The sequence below is a fragment of the Sus scrofa genome, chromosome 17, assembly GCF_054392235.1.
Source record: "Sus scrofa isolate SSC_HxYL_T2T_F1_AM1 chromosome 17, Sscrofa_HxYL_maternal_Yorkshire_Landrace_v2.0, whole genome shotgun sequence".
NCBI classification, from domain to species: Eukaryota; Metazoa; Chordata; class Mammalia; order Artiodactyla; family Suidae; genus Sus; species Sus scrofa.
Window position 1 is genome coordinate 14,501,589 of NC_139399.1, and position 15,260 is coordinate 14,516,848.

The following is a 15,260-nucleotide window of genomic DNA, read 5'->3' on the forward strand; positions in this document are numbered from 1 at the left end:
TTTTTAGACTACAGATTCTTCTCAGATTTTGACAATAATTCATGAATGTTATTTGGCAATTTCATAAGATCCTTTCTTCCTCTTAAGAGTGAACTATCCATATAACCTCACTTCCTATTAAAGAACCTATTAAAAGTGGGCTCACCTGTAGAAAATTTCAGAGCTTGATCTGAGTTGCTCTAGGTAATTTCTCATATTTTTCCATAAAAATGTATGATTCAACCTCAGGTGGTATTTTTTTATTTTTTACTTTTTTTGCTTTTTAGGGCTGCACCTGTGGCATATGGAGGTTCCCAGGCTAGGGGTAGAATCAGAGCTAAAGCCACAGACATAGCAACACCGGATCCAAGCTGTGTCTGTGATCTACTCCACAGCTCACAGCAATGCCAGATCCAACCCGCAACCTCATGGTTCCTAATTGGATATCTTTCTACTGCGCCACAATGGAAACTCTCTCAGATGGTATTTTTAAAAAACCTTTCTTATTTTGAGGTATTTTGGGGTTTATGGAAGAGTTGCAAAAATAATACAGAGAATTCTCATTTATCCCTTTACCCAGCTGCAGTGTAGGTTGCAGTTGTGGCTTGGATTCAGTCCTTGGCCTGGAAACTTCCACATGCCTCGAGTGTGGTTATAAAAATTAAAAAAAAAAGAATTACTTTGGCTTTTATGAATACATTCTATATATCATGAGTGACTTAATATTACCTTTAGAGGTGTTTTTTTTTTTTTTTTCTTTTTCCTTTTTCCAGCCGTTCCTTCCGTATGGAAGTTCCCAGGCTGGGGTCGAATTGGAGCTGCAGCTGTCGGCGTATGACACAGTCACAGCAATGCTAGATCTGAGTCTCATCTGTAACCTACACTTCAACTCATGGCAACATGGGATCCTTAACCCACTGAGCAAGGCCAGGGATTGAACCTTCATCCTCATGGATACTAGTTGGGTTCCTTTCTGCTGAGCCACAAAGGGAACTCCCACCTTTAGAGGTTTTTCTTTTTTTTGTCTTTTTGCCATTTCTTGGGCCGCTTTTGTGGCAAATGGAGGTTCCCAGGCTAGGGGTCCAATCGGAGCTGTAGCTGCTGGCCTACCCCAGAGCCACAGCAACGCAGGATCCGAGCCCCGTCTGCAACCTACACCACAGCTCACGGCAATGCCGGATCCTTAACCCACTGAGCAAGGCCAGGGATTGAACCTGCAACCTCATGGTTTCTAATCAGATTCGTCAACCACTGAGCCACGATGGGAACTCCAGAGGTTTTTTGGCTATGTGTAATGCAGTAAGTAGAAAGCCAATAAAATGCACATCTATACAGGAGAAAATCATTGTGGCACATTGGATGCTCTAGGCTTTTTAAGATCTATATAGTCTAAATAGGAAAATGGTAGAACAATTTGTTTACTGTTTTGTATCATTTTTGAGGTGGTAGGTATAAATGATGAATATCAGCTTGTAAGTAATACTAGTTCTTTCTTATTTGGGCAAAGAAAAATGTATTAAAAAATAGTTGTGGGCAACACAGGCATGCATAGTTATTTTTGGTTTTGTTTTTATTTTAGAGAGAGGATTTTAAGATCTAAATTCATATTGTTCAAACTATGAATTGGAACCAATGCCTGAGCATTTTGTCATGGCCAAAAAAATTGAAAAAATGCAGCTCTAAATTGTTTGTTTACATATGTGGTTAGAAGTGGATCAAAATGGATAAATATGTAAACATTAGTGACCCAAAGAGTGTATTTTCTTTTTTAGCCAAAATTCTCAAATGTGCTGTAAGACCAGTTGGTTTAGGTGATCTGCTTTCTCTTAGTAGCCGATATAGCTCCTCACTTCTCCAGTTATATACTTTACTGTTCTACCCCCAAGATAATAGAGTAGGGATGAAATATATGAAAACTAATTTTTTAGCTACATCCGTCTTTTTAATTTGCAACATTTAGTATTTCAAATAGTTTATTAAAATGGTAGAAAGGCATAGAATATAACACAGGAGAGCCCGGAGAGGGGCTTGCCCACATAGGGAACCCTGACTGATCTATAGCTCCCCAAAATTTTATGTTGAAGTCTCATCTCCAGTGCGATAGCATTTAGAGGTGGAACCTTTGGGAAGCAATTAGTTCATGAGGGTGAACTCCTTTTGGTTGGAATTAGGGTCCTTATAAGACGAGGCCAAAGAGCTGGCTCATTCCCGTTACTGTGAGGATACACAGCGGAAGCTGACAGTCTGCAACTCAGAAGAGGGCTTTGGCCAGAACTGACCGGGCTGAGCCCGTGAGCTTGGATTTCTAGCCTCTAGGACTATGAGAAGTAAATTTCTCATAAGGTGATAAAGCACTCAGTTTATGAATTTTATTATAGCAGCTTGAATTAACTAAGGCACTGACTCATAACAAAGGTGACAGTGGGAAAAGGCGAGTGTTTTCAGAAGCAATACTGAGACAATTAGCTATTTTTGTGGCAAAGAAAGAATCTTAACTCCTTACTCTCACTGCATATATAAGTTCCAGATAATAGCTATAATTAGCTATAATTATGGATTGTAGATATAATTGTGGAAGGTAAATATAACACTGAGAAGGAAATGGGGGAATGGCTTCTTCAATCTGGGGTTGAGAAAGATTTCTTATTTAATACACGGAAGTACTGGATATAAAATAAAAAATAAGAAGTTCCTGATGTGGTCAGTGAGAACAAACCTGACTAGTATCTATGAGGATACAGGTTCTATCCCTTGCCTTGGCTCAGTGGGTTAAAGGATCTGGTGTTGCCCGTGAGCTGTGGTGTAGGTTGCAGATGTGGCTCGGATCATGTGTTACTGTGGCTGTTGTGTAGGCCAGCAGCTGCAACTCCAATTCAGCCCCTAGCCTGGGAACTTCCATATGCCTTGGGTGTGGCCCTAAAACTAAAGAAAAAATAAATTAAAAAATAATAAATTGTATGAGATCGAAATTATGAACTTTAAGAGATATTACTGAAAGAATGAAAGGTATATTTCAGTGATTTGTTTTTTTAATTTTTTTATTTTTTTTTGGTCTTTTTAGGACCGCAGCCATAGCATATGGAGGTTCCCAGGCTAGGGGTTTAGTCAGAGCTATAGCCACCAGCCTACACCACAGGCACAGGAACACCAGATCTGAGCCATGTCTGCAGCCTACACCATGGCTCATGGCACAGCCAGATCCTTAACCCACTAATCGAGGCCAGGAATAGAACCCCTGTCCTCATGGTTACTAATCAGATTCATTTCCCCTGAGCCATGACAGGAACTCCCACAAGTATTTTTTAAAAGGTAAATGAGATGCCACTTCCTCTAATAGTTTTCCATCTCTTTTTGAAAAAAATCCAAATTCCTTCTTAGAGACAACATGTGATCTTGCCTCTATCCACCCTCCTCCCTCAGCTATGCTCCTTTTTTTCTCAAGCAAAACCCCCATTCTTGTTCTTCCTTGGCCGTGTCAGGCTCATTGATAGGATTTTTACACTTGTCTTAATTCTGTCTGAAATTCTCCATGCACTCTAGTTCTTTGCTTCATTCTGATCTCAGCTCCAGTGGTAGGTAGTGGCCAGTGAATTTCTTCAAATGCTATTGTATTTCCATTTCCTTCATGACATTTTTTGCTCTAGAGGGTACTAACTGCCCCAGTGCTGGAGGAGAATACAGGTAGAAGAGAGAGGCAGCCCAGGACTAAATTTCAACTGTCCCACTTAAAATGCAGTCTAGGAGTTCCTGTTGTGGCTCAGCAGATCACGAACCCAACTAGTATCCATGAGGATGCAGGTTCAATCCCTGGCCTCACTCAGTGAACTCAGCAGGATTCAGCATTGTGGTGAGCTGCGGCATAGGCCTGCAGCTGCAGCTCTGATTTGATCTGCAGCCTGGGAACTTCCATGTACTGCATGTGTGACACTAAAAAAGGCAATCTAAATAGCAGAGCAAAGTAGAAGGTGGTGGATTTTCTGCAGTGTTCAGTTCTGCTAGGCTTTTTTGCTTGGATGAATACGAAGGCTCATGGCAGAGGTTTCTGGGCATATATTCACTTTTCTACAGAGGGAGCCAAGAAACCATTGCCATGGTAGGGTATGAAAGGTGTTTCTTGCTGACCCAGTCCAGGAATTCGTTGGGAATTCTCAGACATGCCTTACTGCCTGTTATAGCCTCTAGTATGGGAATTCTCCTTTCCCTACCCCTAGGGTTTCACCCAGAACAGTCAGTCATGAAATTCTAGATAAGTTTTTTATAAAGAAATTGTCATAAAAAGAATTCTCAACTTCCAAGAGAAAATAGTTTTAGCTCGAGCACCAGCTTGCACCATATTCTTGGATCCCTTTTTTCTGAACTCCTCTCCTTATTTCTTTTTAAAAATTTTTTAATTTTTTGTCTTTTGTCTTTTTAGGGCCACACCCACGGGAACTCCCATATATCTTATTTCTTATTGCTCCCTTTATTTATTTGCCAGCATCGTATTTTTAGTGTCTGGGTCTTTTGGGTTAAATCTCCTTAATGTTACTAAATATTCTTTTTTTTCCCCCCGTCTCTGTGCTTTGCATGTATATCCTCTGCCTGTAATTCTTTTCACAGTTTCATTTCAGAATATTGAATTGATTTTTGTTCTTATCCATTTGGTATTTTCTCTCTATGGTATGTTCAGAGAGATAGTAAAATTGTATATTTGGGGAGTTCCCCTCGTGGCTCAGCATTACCAAGCCCGACTAGTATCCATGAGGACACAGGTTCGATCCCTGGCTTTGATCAGTGGGTTAAGGATCCGGCATTGCCATGAGCTGTGGTGTAGGTCACAGATGTGGCTTGGATCCGGCGTTGCTATGGCTGTGGTGTAGGCTGGTGGCTGCGGCTCTGATGTGACCCCTAGCCTGGGAACTTGCAGATGCCTCAGGTGTGGCCCTAAAAAAAAAAAATAGGAACAGAATCATGTCCATTTATTTATTTGTTGGATATAGCTGCTTTTTGCATTATAGTAGCAGAGCTGAGTAACTGTAACACAAAACAAAATAGTTATTGTTTTACCCTTTATAGAAGAAGCTTACTGACTGCTGAACTATGCCAGTTCATTTACGAAATTCTGATGTTGTTTCTGTGTCCTTTGGACACACAGTCAGTCCAGTTTTCTATTTTCTCTTCGCACCTCTTATTCTATACCGTGGGATAAGTGTTCACTTTTTTCCTCATTGCTTCCCTAGATCTTTCTCTTATACTTCACACCACCAGCTTTGTTGAAGCTTAAGATAATCAGTCTAAATTAACTGCCATTCTTTGATGCTGTCAAAGCTAAGGACCCCAGTACTGATCCTAGTGATTTCAGTGTCCACACCGCTGATTCTTCTTTACCTCAGCCACCTCACGGTCCAAACTTGTCATTATCTGTTACTGCTCTGGGCTTCATGTTCTCAATTAAAAGCATCACGCTCTGTGACCATCACTCCCATCTTCCTGGATCACTTTCTGTATGTCTAATCCAACAGTCTGCCATCCACCGACTCTCCATCTTTTCACGTTTTCACTGTCCTTTAACTGCTCTTGTCCTCGCTTCCTATCTGGTCCACCTTAGAGTTCATGGCCCATTAGTTGATTAACTGCCTTAGGTACACAGGTTATCATCCTTTATCCTAAACCCCTGAGGTCTGATCTATTTCCAAATTCAGATTAAGAACATTTTTAGAATAATAGTATAGTTCCTATACCTTGTTATGTGGTATGTGTAGTGAAGCTGGTAATTATTCCCAAATAGGCAGATCAACAAAGGGTCTAAATAGTTTTCTGTCTTTTCAGGATGAATTTTGTAGCAAAGTGAGTTGTGAGCAACCTTATGACAACAAAACAAAAATTTCCCTTTTCAGATTATGCAATTGCAGAAAGGGATGTGGATCTGGACCTTAACTTTCTGGTTTTATTCTAAATCCATTTTCTTCTCCAGTGAAGTTGCCACCCAGTTTAAATGCAACAAGGCCAGCTGTGAGCTTGCATCCAGGCAGCTAAGCAGAATGCACCCTAAATGGATCTGTCCTGGAATTACAGTCCCTAAGGGACTGGGCCCTTTGTCATGTCAAGCAACTTAATTATTCTCACCGAGGGTGGTATCGCCCCTTAGAGGGCCTGAGTATTTTTGTGGAGATGTTTTTAGTTTCCTAATATGCTCAAGGCTAAACATTTACATATGGAAATACTTGTTATTTTATTATGAATAACTTTTATTTCTTTATAGTGTGGTGAGGACATTATACTGTTAAAAAATATGTGCAGGTAGCTTAATTATTTGTACAGTAGCAAAGAGGTGAGAATATGTGATATAAAAGAGATCATTGGGTCTGATTGGCTTGAGAACGACTGCCCCAGTTTACCTTCTCATGATTATTTATTTATATATTTGATTACTTGTATAACAGAACTATTGTTTAGAGCACTTTTAGGCCCCCAGCAGAATCCATTGAAGGTTCAGAGATTTCCCATAAACCCGCTTGCCCCGACTCATCCCTAACCCCTCCCCCAGTTGTCAGCATCCTGCACCCGAGTGGTACCTCTGTTACTTACACTGATGAACCTGCACTGACACATCATAATTACGCAAGGTCCGTAGTTTACAATGGGATTCTTTCTTGGTGTTGTACATTCTGTGGGTTTGGACAAATGTATAACAACATGTGTCCACAATTATAGTACCAAATAGCATAGCTTCTCTGCCCTACAATTCCTCTGTGCCTTGCCTGTTTATCCCTCTCTTCCTCCGTGTCATGATTATTTCACATTACCCCCTATTTCCTCAAACATCAAACATTTCCCGCTAGTCCCATCAGTTATCTTTTTTTTTTTTTTTTTTTTTCTGGTCATTTTAGGGCCGCACCCTCTGCATATGGAGGTTCGTAGGCTAGGGGTCAGTCGGAGTTGTAGCTGCCAGCCTATGCCACAGCCACAGCAATGCCGGATCTTTAACTCACTGAGAAAGGCCAGGGATTGAACCTGCCTCCTCGTTGAGACTAGTCGGGTTTGTTAACCACTGAGTCATGAGGGGAACTCCCCATCATTTATCTTATTGCACTGAGAAATAAAAACATTTTAAAGAGACCCTCTATGCCCTCTACTATCCAACTCACCTGCATCTTTCCCCAGGAATTTTGCATCTCCCATTTGTAATGTAGGTGAACTGTTTGGGCTTCCCTCCAGATGGATCGATCATCCTCTTCATTTTTCACTGGATGCCATGTTCTCTTGACTACTTAAGGACATCATTCACTTCCTCCCATCTTTGATTCTTTTCTCCTGACTTTGGATTATTCCTGTTGGCATTGAGGCTCACATGCTATGGTAATGAGAATCCTAGAAATAATTCCCTTGACCTCACATCCCCCTCTTTGCTTTGCTCACCCACCCCTTCATTGCTCCCTTTTATAGAAAACTCTTTTTTTGCTACTCAATTTAAGACCCACCAAGAACATCAGCATCACCTAGGAGCTTAATGGAAATATAGACTGCCAGGTGCCTGGACTATTAAATCAGAAACTGCTTTTTAGCAGGAGCTCCAAGATTCACAATGACACTATAGTGCTAATTTTCAATTCTTCGCCTTGTTTTTTGTCTTGTATCCACTTCACTCAATTATTCTTTTCTACTCTCCATTGAAACAGCTCTTTTCAGGGTCACCAATTACTTCCAAATTACTAAATCCAGAGGTCAGTTTTCACGAGTTCCCTGGTGGCTCAGTGGGTTAAGGATCCAGTATTGTTACTTCTGCGTCTCGGGGTCGCTGCTGTGTCACAGGTTTGATTGTTCTGGCCCAGAAACTTCTGCAGGCCAAGGGTGTGACCAAAACAGAACGAAAAACAAATAAAAAAACAAAGGTCAGTTTTCACTGCTTATCCTGCTAGATCTGTGCATTTCTTGACAAGGTTGGAATCTCCACTTACTGTGCCTCCTCACCTTCAAGGTCATTAACATCTTTGTGCAGGGGGCTCCGTCCTTGGGCCTTTTCTCTCCCTTGTACTTATTCCCTAACTGATTTCTTTTAGTAGTTTTCGTAGTCTTTAATACTGTCTATTGATCTGGCACTTCATGTTTCATATTTCAAGGCATAGATCAAGTATCCAGCTTCTTGGAAGTTCCATTGTGACTCAGCGGTAATGACCCCGACTAGTATCCATAAGGATGTGGATTTAATGTCTGGCCTTGCTCAGTGGGTTAAGGATCCAGTGTGGCTGTGAGCCACAAGTGTAGGTCACAGACAAGGTTTGAATCCCATGTTGCTGTGGCTGTGATGTAGCTAGCAGCTGCAGCTCTGATTTGACATATGCTGAAAGTATGGCCCTAAATAGAAAAAATAAAAGGTACCTCACTTCTCACTTGAACATTTACAGATTTTTGTAGCAGAAATTACAAAATCACTTTCTTCAGAGTGATTGTTCCCATCACTCTGTACTTCTAGTTTCTCAATTTTTTTTTTTTTTTTTATGGCCACATCTATGGCATGTGGAAGTTTCTGGAGCCATTGATGGAACTGCAGTAACAATGCCAAATCCTTAACCTCTAGGCCACCAAGGAACTCCTCCCAATTTTTCTATTTCACTTTATGTGTAAGCTCCTTGATGACAGGATCCATATCATATTCATTTCTTTCTCTTTTTTAAAGGGCTACATTTGTGGGATATGGACTTCCCAGGCTAAGGGTTGAATTGGAGCCGCAGCTGCTGGTCTACACCACAGCCAGGCAATGCCAGATGCAAGCCACGTCTGTGACCTACACCACAGCTTATGGCAATGCCATATCCTTAATCCACTGAGTAAGGCCAGGGATCGAACCTGAAATCCTCATGGACACTAGTCAGGTTCATTACCTCGAGCCACAACGAGAACTCTGCATCATATTCATTTCTGTGTACCCATATATTATTTTACTATTTATTTATCTATTTATTTTTTCTTGTCTTTTTGCCTTTTCTTGGGCTGCTTCTGCGGCATATGGAGGTTCCCAGGCTAGGGGTCTAATGGGAGCTGTTGCCGCCGGCCTACACCAGAGCCACAGCAACGTGGGATCCAAGCCGTGTCTGTGACCTACACCACAGCTCACGGCAACGCTGGATCCTTAACCCACTGAGCAAGGCCAGGGATTGAACCTGCAACCTCATAGTTCCTAGTCGGATTCATTAACCCCTGTGCCACAACGGGAACTCCTATTCTACTATTTAAACAAAAGGCTTTTATTCCTCATGTAACAAATGCTCAAATGCACATCGAAGAGAAATTTTCCTTCCTTTTAGGAATGTGTGCTGGGCTTAAACTTTCTATGTGTAGTTTGCTCTTGGTTCTGTACCAACATGCCTCCCTTTATCCTTGACTAGTCAATCCTCATGCATACAGTCTAAAGAGACCTAAAACTCTAGGCAAGAGGAGAGGTAATTGAGCACCAACTGGGTTTGCAAAGCAGCCTTTTCAGATACGACCATTGAGACCCACAGAGTATTGTATATACAGATACTATTCGAAGAACACAGTCCACAGAATAAATCATGGAAATCAGATCATTAGAATGTTCTTCTTTCAGACCTTTCCATGGCTTGCTCTTTCTCATCATTTATATCTCACCTCTAATGAGATCAGCACAAAAAGGCTTTTCCTGATTGTCCTTTCTGAAGTAGTACATCTCAGTCACCCTCTATCCCATTATGTAGTTTTATGTCAGTCATTTACTTATGACTCTCTGAAATTATTTATATTTTTATGTTTTTATTGTCCATCTCCTATCCTTGTGGAATGTGAGCTCTATAACTGTAGAAATAAGCATTGCTTGTCTGTGTTCTGTGGTTATCAGTAGCCACAGTGCTTGGCACATAGTATGTGATCAATAAATATTCATTGGCAGAATGAAGAAGCACATTGTGAAGATGGGAGAGCCTGTTTGGTCCTGAGCTCCATCTGCAAAGAATTGAATTATAAATCCCATATTAATATAACTTGGTAATAAGGAGATAAGAAGAAAGGAAAAGAATATTAATGATTGGTAGGTGTTGGACAGCCTTTGAAAGGCTTGGGCTGAAGTCTTTTGGATTTTGAGATGGTAAATGCTTTAGAAAGTATCTCCTGGAGTTCCTGTTGTGGTGCAGTGGAATCGAATCTGACTGGTAACCATGAGGTTTCTGGTTCTATCCCTGCCCTTGCTCAGTGGGTTAAGGATCCAGCAGTGCTGTAAGCTGTGGTGTAGGTCACAGACATGGCTCGGATCTGACATTGCTGTAGCTGTGGCGTAGGCTGGCAGCTGCAGCTCTGATTCAACCCCTAGACTGGGAACCTCCATATGCCGTGGGTGTGGCCCCCCAAAAAAGAAAGAAAGAATCTCCCAAGCTAGGATGAAAATATTTTACTAGGAACTTTGAAATACATATTCAAAAAATCCTCTCTGATGGACTAACTCAGCCATTTATTTGGTAAGAATAATAAATAAGTAGCTAGGCCTCCTTATCTTCCAGAGTCTGTATTTGGAGGCCCCAAACTTTTTAAAGTGTTACAATAGGACATTTTAAACCAATATGTGATTTCAAATCAGCAGCACTTACATCACCTGACAGCTTGTTAGGAATGAAAACTTTTAGTCCTTACTCTAGATCTACTGAAGGCAAAGACTGAAGCTGGGGGTAGGAGGTGTTTGAAGAGTGAGTAAAGGGAGCAAGTTATGCAGAGGAGGCTTAAGAGTTATTTGTTTTCACTTCATGGTCAAAATAAGCAACTTGGATGAACACACACGTCATGAAGTCTAGTGACCAGTTTAAGATAGCACAGATGTTTGGCATTACATAGAGAAAGGAGGACAAGTCTATTTTCTGACTTGATTATAATGAAACACTTTTTGGGGGGGGAGTTGAGAGTTTTAACCCAGTGCTTAATGATGTATGAATGTCCTCAAGGCTTTTTAGTATCTTTGGGGAAAGGGTGAGTCAGAAGGTGATAGGTATGGTTCTGTGAACTAGGTCAACCTGGGCCACCAAGGAGGCAGAAGGAAGGAAAAAGCTTGGAGAAATGGATAAAGAAGTTTGCCTGTGTGGGGGGCTGCATGGAGTAAGGGTTGTTGAAATAGATTCCTATATATATTTATATATTAGAAGGGATTTGCTTTTCCATTGGTAGGGAAGAACATAAACTGTTTTACAGATGTTATTTGGGAAAGAAGAAAAGAACTGAAATTGTGTTCACATAGACCTTTGGAGTGGGCAGCAGATTGATATCCTGAAATAAGAATTCAAAAAGGAATAGATCTATGCTTATTTGCTTAGATCTGGGGAGTTATGGTGATTTACTAATGCACTATATTGCCATGACATCTTTATGAAGTCATTTTAAGCTTTCCTATATTTTTAATTAGCAGTCATTTAGCCAATGCCTCCATTCCTTGGCAGCAATGGACTTAAATGGCTATGAAATAAAAAATGAATAATGTCCTCCACTCTAAACATCTGAGACTGACCAAGGAGAAATAATCACTCTCTGCATGTCAAAGATTTTTCTGAAGCAGAGTCAGAAATGAGTTTCACATTCCATCTCTATTATTCCTCCAGTTTTAACAACCTGCCTGACACAGGTCCCATTATAATGCTTTGCACTTAGTAAAGCTTTTCTTTACTGCTCAGAGCTCCCCCTGCCCCTCCCCAGTGAATGTAGTGAGCGAATCCTGATTCAAAAATGGAGAATTACAAATCAGGAAAGCAACTTTCAAGAGTCCATTTCTCTTGGAGACTTTTCACTCAAATCCACCACTGTCTTAATTGGCGTGCATTTTGGATGTGAGGGGGAAAGGCTAGGAGAGACATGGTGCATCCTTTCCCTATCATCTCAATAAAACGGCACCTCTGACTTGGGGTATGTATTAATAGAAATATTTAATTAGTCCATTTAGTATCGAATGTACTTTTTGTCGATATGAATAATCCTATAATATAAGTAAATTGAAAAGCACAAATATGATATCACTTATATCTGAAATCTAAAAATGATACAAATGAACTTATTTACAAAACAGAAATGGACTCACAGACATAGAAAACTTCTGGTTGCCAAAGGGGATAGGAGGGGGAGATAAATTTGGAATTTGGGGCTAACAGATACAGACTACTATATATAAAATAGACAGACGACAAGGACCTACTATATAGCACAGGGAACTATACTCAATGTCTATAATGGAAAAGAATCTGAAAAGAATATATATATAACTGAATCACCTTGCTGTACTCCTAAAACATTGTAAACCAGTTATACTTCAATACAAAAATTTAAAAATGTTTTTAGTAGTTCCTGCTGTGGCACAGTGGGTTAAGAATCTGACTGCAGTGACTCAAGTCCGTGTGGAGGTGGGGGTTCAATCCTTGACTGGTGCAGTGGGTTATGGATCTGGTATTACTGCAGCTGCCATGTAGGTCACAGCTGTGGCTTGGATTCAGTCCCTTGCTTGGGAACTTCCATATGCTGTGAGTGTGGCCATTAAAAAATTTTTTTTTAAATTAAAAATAAATACATAGGGAGTTCCCGGCGTGGCACAGTGGTTAACGAATACGACTAGGAACCATGAGGTTGAAGGTTCGATCCCTGGCCTGGCTCAGTGGGTTAAGGATCCAGCATTGCTGTGAGCTGTGGTGTAGGCTGGCAGCTGTGGCTCTGATTTGACCCCTAGCCTGGGAACCTCCATATGCTGCGGGTGGGGCCCTAAAAAGCAAAAATAATAAATAAATAAAAAGAAAGAAAACAATTGTAGTTGGTTTCCACTTATTAGATACAATTCAGTGCAATGCATGTAAAAAGGTTCACTGCAGATCTTAGGCATCTGTAGTTTCACAAGATTGTTTAAGCATAAATGAGTAAATATGTCTATATATATATTTGTTTTCCTCCCTTTTTTAATAAAGGGGAGCATATGCAATTTGTGGGTGTCTTTAGCAAACCCTTCACATTTGTGTACCTTCTCCGTTGTTTCAAACCCAAGGACTACCTGTGCAGCTGCTCAATTGTGAAGCAGTGTCAGACAGGGAAGCTTGATTTAGTGTGACTTTGAGCTTCTCCAAAGCTGTCTGGGTGAGACTCCCCAAGGCTAAAATTATGATAAATGAGGCAGAAAGCCACTTGCTGCTTCCCTTCTGATGTCTTGAATTTATTTATTAAGAATTATTATGAGTTTATTTTCTGAAAGAGGTAATCCATGTGCTCCCATACAAACAGTAAGAGGAAATAAGAAGAACCAAAAAAGGAAGTGTTTTTCCTACTCCTAACCTCTGTCCACCCTGTCTCATCTCCAAATACCTTATGTTACATTGTCTTCTGTGGCTTTTTTAGTTCATCATCTCTGTATAACAAAGAGCTGCCCTAAATGGTTACTGTTCACAGTTGGTATTTAATCCAGAGGCAGTTTTCATGGCTTCCTAGTTGTAAATTTAGGCGATGAATCCTGTAATCTGCCTTTTCAGGAATAAAGGAAACTCCAAAGACACATGAGAGCAGTAGTTTCTTCCCTACAGAATTAATCCTGCCTTTATTGATGCAGCAAATATTCACTTCTGAAATCCCTCTTCTTATTAAGATAGACATTCTGAAATAGAATTAGGAAAAATATATTTCATGAACTTGCTACCTATTTTTTTCTCCCAATCTATAGCCCCTTAGGCTATTGTGGAAAAAAATAAATAAATAAACCTTGAGTTCCTGAGACATTTCTCACCCTTCATAATGATCTTTAAATTTGTTTTCAGCTGTGTCCACAAAATTTCTAATTCCAGTTGATTGGGTTCACATAGAGAAACTGGAAGAATTTTGTCAAGCTACATATTTGTGTGATTTAAGCGATTAGAGTTTAAATTTTTTTTTTTTTTTCCGGTCTTTGGTCTTTTTAGAGCCACACCCGTGGCATATGGAGGTTCCCAGGCTAGGGGTCCAATTGGAGCTACAGCTGCTGGCCTACACCACAGCTCACAGCAACGCCAGATCCTTAACCCACTGAGAGAAGCCATGGATCGAATCCGCAACCTCATGGTTCCTAGTCAGATTCACTTCTGCTGTGCCACAACAGGAACTCCAAGTTTTAAATATTAACACTTACATAAAAATTAACATTGGCATAATGTGTATTTAAACACAAAATTCATATGGATTTTTAAGGTAAAATAGAAGCCTTCAAAGAAAAATTAAGCCTGAGGAAGCATATTTCTCTCTACCACTAGAGAAAGTCCTTGGAAGAGTTTGACAAGCATTCTAAACAGATAAATCTCTGTGGGAGTTGAATAACTTGGCATATACAAATGAAGAACAAAGAATAGATTATTAAAGTTGGAATGTGGAAGGTAAATGGTTCTTCAAAGGCTCAGTCAAGCGAACACTATTTAAGATGTAACTTCCATGATGGAAATAAAACATTGAGGAATTCTCTTGGTGCAGTGCAAACGAATCTGACTGCTATTCATGAGGATGCGGGTTAGATCCCTTGCCTTACTCAGTGTGTCAGGGATCCAGCATTGCCTTGATCCATGCTCTGATCCTGCATGGCTGCATCTGTGGTGTAGGCTGGCGGCTGTAGCTCCTGTTCAACCCCTACCTTGGGCACTTCCTATGCCTCGGGTGTGGCCCTAAAAAGCAAAAAAAACCAAAAAATTGATATCAAAATCTAAACCATAGTGATTGTTAATTAGCACAAGGAACATACGGGAAATTATTTAACTGGTGAAATGGGCAGAGTTCCCATGTGGCTCAGTGGGTTAAGGATCTGGCAGTGTCACAGCATTGCTGTGGCTCTGGTTACAGCTGTGGTGTAGGTTTAATTCCTGGCTGGGGAACTTACATATGCGACAGAGGCCAAAAAAGAAAAAAAAAAAAAAAAAAAAAAAAAAAAAAGGTTTGCAAAAGTAGGCAAGAAAGATTTATCAGCTTTTCCTTGAATAAAGGAAGTAGAGTATCTCATGGATTTGCATTCCTAATCTTGTCAGAGTAGTCCCTTAGGTCTGACATTTAAGCCTATGGCCCCACCCTCACAGGTAATGACTGTGGAATCTGATCCTATCAACAAAATATTGCATTTACTTTAAGTGAAATCTTTTATTCAATTTGCTTGTCGGAGCACCCAGAGACTGAGGTTGTATGACTATTTTTCTGCCTACTTGCTATTAGATATTTGTAGGATTGACAGAATGAAGTTCCAGATGTTTTTTTGTCAATGTTTTTTCAACCTTTTTTGTTAACCTGGGGCATCTGGAAGTTATGAGGCCAGGGACTGAATCTGAGCTTCT

The 15,260-nt window shown here is 40.4% G+C and overlaps 1 long non-coding RNA gene across 5 annotated transcripts in view; it reads left to right on the forward strand.

The window, feature by feature from the left end:
- LOC146395138 (uncharacterized) overlaps positions 1-15,260 on the forward strand; it is a 547,588-nt gene that overhangs the window by 5,114 nt on the left and 527,214 nt on the right. The window lies entirely within an intron of this gene.